Here is a 5,936-nt window from a genome sequence, read left to right as displayed (position 1 = left end):
TGCGAGCACGTCACGCGCGCGTTCCACACCTCTCATCACACACTAAAGGAAGCAGATATAGAAATGCTGTGCGGTTTGCAGGATTGCACACTGTTAGCTGCAAAAATATAGGTCATTGACTTTTATTGTAATGCATTGCTCAAAGGTAGTATGTTTCAATTTTATGTAATTAAAGGCAGGGTATGTGATTTTTCAAAAACACTTTAGAAAACTGATTCGGGCCGAATCGCAAAACAAACTTGTAGCCAATCAGCAATAAGGGATGTGGGGCAGAGCTATCAAAATAGGGGCAAGACCCTTTTGGGGTAGGGGCGTGTTTGTTTTGGTGATTTCAATATCAACATTGGCTACCAGAAATCGCTTACTCTGCCTTTAAATCAAGTGATTTTTGTCGTAGCCTATGGATCCACTCGGTATTGCATAAAATTGTTCTGTAGGCTGTTTTATTTACATTTACATTTTAGTCATTTAGCAGACGCTTTTATCCAAAGCGACTTACAAACGAGGACAATAAAAGCAGTCACAACTAACAAAAGAGCAACAATATATAAATGCAAATGACAAGTCTCGGTTAGCCTAACGCAGTACACGTAGCAAGGTGTATATATATATATATATATATATATTACACATATACACACACATACACAAAGAAAATATAATAAGTATAAGTATATAGAATAGAAAAAATAGAAAGCTAGTGTTTGTTTGTTTTTTGTTGTTGTTTTAAATACAAAAAAGATAAATATAGATAAAGTAGAATTAAAATAGAATATAAAGTGTTAGAGTTAGAGGGTCAAATAAAGGTGGAACAGATAGATTTAATCTATCTATCTATCTATCTATCTATCTATCTATCTATCTATCTATCTTTATTTATTTATTTATTTATTTTTAAGCAGGGTAGTGTTAACAAATTGTACAATGTTACATTTGTCTGTTAATATTTCCGCAAACAAAGTCGTGCTTTCTAACGATGTCTAACGATACCCGAATCATATTTTTTGAGTCAATCTTTTTAATGAATGAGTCAAACGGTTCAGTAAAACGGGTTGACATTCGAACGGCTCACCCACAAAGGGAATCGTTTGGATGTTAAATTATTTATATCCACTGGTATAAGACGTTGCAAAAATGATTAAAAAAAATACAGATGAATTTTACAGAAATATGACAGACCCGTTTTGATTGACACAGACACTGGCAATAGTTGTTCTATTTCGGAGACTTAAAAAAAAAAGTCTAATAACGTGTATTAGATTAAATTGCAGCTGACTATTTTTTAATATTTCATGCATATTTTTAACAACACTGCTTTTTTTCCAAGTAGGAAGGTTTATCGGGCGCAAAACATTATGATGTCAATTAAACTGTCAGAATAAGTCCTCCATACATAAATGTACACTTTAGGTTGGCGAATTGAGTGGGTGGTTCTTTGAAACCAAACGTTTCGAAAATAAATCAGACTGTTTTGCCAGCAGGCGGCGCTAAATCATAAAAAGCGACACCTCAAAGCGATATCCTCAAAAAGACAGATAGCCTAAATGTAAACAATTTCTCTTTCTGAAAGTGTGCACCGATCTGAAAATATTTATTTAGATTTTATTGTAGCTACTTATTGAATATTGATGGATCAACATGAGTGAAATCAATGATAAAAAATATAGATATGGGCAATAGTGGTATGGCACAATTTATCAACGTCCAAATACTTTCTGAGAAATATTTAAGTATATACTTATTCAAAATAACCATGTCAGCAAATAGTGTACCAGTCTTTTGTTATTTTAGTCGCTTTAGCTTCTTTCTTTCTTTCTTTCTTTCAAATTACATTATTTAATATTTGTGACAACATTCTACAAAAGCCAACAGATAAATCAGCTCTGTATCATCATGGTGGGTAAATACAGTGTATTGCTTATAATGTGTAAACATATATTAAAGTAGGCATATGTTATAAACAGCTAATTAACAACCAGTTAAGCACCTACAGATGGAGGATTGATTTGTGGTGCATTTTTTTGTGGTATACACGGATGAAAATTGAAAAGGTTTATTTTTTCACTCTTTGTTTTGGGAAAGTAAGTGAGTGTGGCATTAAAGAGGTGTAAGATGAAGTGAGGGGTGGGATAGGGAGGTGGTAATATGGGGGATGGGACAGAGAGTAAGAGAATTGTAATTGTTGCGTTGCATCAGGGAACGTGCCTTCACTCTATATATCTGTTGCTATGGAAACCCGTGAGGGAGCTGGCGGATGTCTGGGAGACCCCCAGCAAAAGTCCCCCACACTCTTTCACACACACACACACACACACACACACACACACAGAGAGACAGAAAGAAATCCTGTGTGGTTGTGGGTATGTCAGAATAAATTTAATTTTAATTAATTGAATGGAATCCAAAGCTTTGCAAAGAAGAGACTGTTGTGTCTGTTATTTAGATTTATGATAAAATCCAATGGACTGCCAAAAGCCCCACTTAATCTCAGTGTGTAGCTAATTAATAAAAGCTCTAGGGAAAATAATTCATCTACTCATTTTATTTTATCTAATGAGATTGTAATTGTGATTTATACCAATTAATATGACTGAATGAAATACTGACTGTAGAATATGACTGTTAAAGACGATAATGATTGAGATGACTGACATTTTGATTGCTAACATCATATTTTTTTCTTATTTACTCATCTAGACATACCAGATCAATTTTCAAAGTCTAACTACTTACACTGCTAATTATACTGCATCGATACTTACATTCATATTTCATAAATTGAAAAATATACATGACTTATATGTATACATTACTTATAAAATTCCTAATTCCAAAGTATACTCTTTATTTAAAAACAAAAACAAACATATTTACTATAACTGTACTTCACATAATTCTCACACTTCAATGTTCCACTCTATTTTACACATTTGAATATTAGAAAATATTTTAATATCTATGGTAAAGTACTGTACTGTGTATTTTGTCATTTTTACTGTAATTTAACATACAGGAAAATTGTGAAATTCGATAACAAAATACTACTGTAAAGCAAGATAATAATTTAATATAATACAATATAAATTATAAATAAAAACATTTATATATACATCATATAGAAATCTAGAAAACAAATGTGTAGATCATAAATGAACCATTCCTGTTTATGCTTAAGGGGAATGATAAGTAAACACTTTCTCTATTATTGCTTCTGTTAGTGTTATTTTTACAGGAAATATGAATGAAAATGAATTTCTCCATCTCTGTTTAAGCAGCTTGCATGCTGAGATTGTACTGAGTCATTCACAGTGAATACAAATGAAAGAACAACACACACACACACACACACACACACACACACAAACAAACACTCACACAGATTGCTGAAATGCACCATGCAGTGAAATATCCAGCCGTGTGACTGAATTGGCTGTTGAGGGAAACTGTGGAAAACTTTTTATTTGGAACAATATTCATAATGCCAGTGATACTTTAAGACATTTTGCAGGAAAACAGAAAAAAACTAAATACTGTGGTTCATCCTGATCATCTTGTGCGTGAGTGGCATGAATTTGTTTTCACTTTTACAGCACTTTTCCAAAACACCCCTCCATGACTGTCGCAGACAGGAAATGATGCGTTGTGCTTTGTACAGATTGAGACTGTGTCACTGAATATGACAAACAAGCAGAAACATACAAATCAGTTCCCCCACACTCTTTCACACACACACACACACACACACACACACACAGAGAGACAGAAAGAAATCCTGTGTGGTTGTGGGTATGTCAGAATAAATTTAATTTTAATTAATTGAATGGAATCCAAAGCTTTGCAAAGAAGAGACTGTTGTGTCTGTTATTTAGATTTATGATAAAATCCAATGGACTGCCAAAAGCCCCACTTAATCTCAGTGTGTAGCTAATTAATAAAAGCTCTAGGGAAAATAATTCATCTACTCATTTTATTTTATCTAATGAGATTGTAATTGTGATTTATACCAATTAATATGACTGAATGAAATACTGACTGTAGAATATGACTGTTAAAGACGATAATGATTGAGATGACTGACATTTTGATTGCTAACATCATATTTTTTTCTTATTTACTCATCTAGACATACCAGATCAATTTTCAAAGTCTAACTACTTACACTGCTAATTATACTGCATCGATACTTACATTCATATTTCATAAATTGAAAAATATACATGACTTATATGTATACATTACTTATAAAATTCCTAATTCCAAAGTATACTCTTTATTTAAAAACAAAAACAAACATATTTACTATAACTGTACTTCACATAATTCTCACACTTCAATGTTCCACTCTATTTTACACATTTGAATATTAGAAAATATTTAAATATCTATGGTAAAGTACTGTACTGTGTATTTTGTCATTTTTACTGTAATTTAACATACAGGAAAATTGTGAAATTCGATAACAAAATACTACTGTAAAGCAAGATAATAATTTAATATAATACAATATAAATTATAAATAAAAACATTTATATATACATCATATAGAAATCTAGAAAACAAATGTGTAGATCATAAATGAACCATTCCTGTTTATGCTTAAGGGGAATGATAAGTAAACACTTTCTCTATTATTGCTTCTGTTAGTGTTATTTTTACAGGAAATATGAATGAAAATGAATTTCTCCATCTCTGTTTAAGCAGCTTGCATGCTGAGATTGTACTGAGTCATTCACAGTGAATACAAATGAAAGAACAACACACACACACACACACACACACACACACAAACAAACACTCACACAGATTGCTGAAATGCACCATGCAGTGAAATATCCAGCCGTGTGACTGAATTGGCTGTTGAGGGAAACTGTGGAAAACTTTTTATTTGGAACAATATTCATAATGCCAGTGATACTTTAAGACATTTTGCAGGAAAACAGAAAAAAACTAAATACTGTGGTTCATCCTGATCATCTTGTGCGTGAGTGGCATGAATTTGTTTTCACTTTTACAGCACTTTTCCAAAACACCCCTCCATGACTGTCGCAGACAGGAAATGATGCGTTGTGCTTTGTACAGATTGAGACTGTGTCACTGAATATGACAAACAAGCAGAAACATACAAATCAGTAATGTATAAAAGTAGTGTAAAAATCACAATATCCATACCATTGTAAAGAATAATCACAACTGAGATCTTTTTGAGTGTACATTTGGAAATGGTTTTATCATATAAAGTAGTTAGATTAAATGGGAAAAAATAAAGAATCACCTGCTTCTCATTTACTGAAAATCGTACAATTTGCTGTCACGTTTAAATCTCATTATCCATGTTGTGCCAGGTTCTTATGTATCTACTAATGGACAATTGCTCAGCATGAATATGTGGAAGTGCAAATTATATAGAAGTTTTTTTTTATTAATAATATCTGGTCTTTTCCTCATAAAATGTTTTTTTTTCTCTTCTTCTTGACTCAAAAGACTCATGAAGTCTATTATTGTTTTTGACATCTCTTAAAGTCTCCACCTTTTTCTTCACTGAGTCTGTCCTGTATTTCAGAAAGTACTAATGGGACTAATATCTTGAAGACCAAAAATTCTGAAACATGCAAGCTAATGTCTGAACATGAACTGGATTGCCTACTCACCTTCATGTCTACTTAAAAACATACAACACAAAAAGAATACGTCATGCAAAGAAATTGGATTGGGACCATGACTATCTGCAAAAGCTGGCTCCAAAAAGTACCAAAAAAGTAGCCCATACAAATGTTCCTTATATCATAAGTTATTACATATTAAATTAGTCCTTGTTTGAGTTCAACAGAAAGTCCCTATCCCCAATTTCATTGTATGGAAACGAGTATGAACATTCTGCTAGACAACTTATTTTGTTAGATAGATAGATAGATAGATAGATGGATGGATAGATGGAT

Source organism: Sinocyclocheilus rhinocerous, unplaced genomic scaffold, assembly GCF_001515625.1.
Source record: "Sinocyclocheilus rhinocerous isolate Xijiao unplaced genomic scaffold, SAMN03320098_v1.1 scaffold78, whole genome shotgun sequence".
In the NCBI taxonomy this organism is placed as follows: Eukaryota; Metazoa; Chordata; class Actinopteri; order Cypriniformes; family Cyprinidae; genus Sinocyclocheilus; species Sinocyclocheilus rhinocerous.
This window is presented reverse-complemented; position numbering follows the sequence as displayed.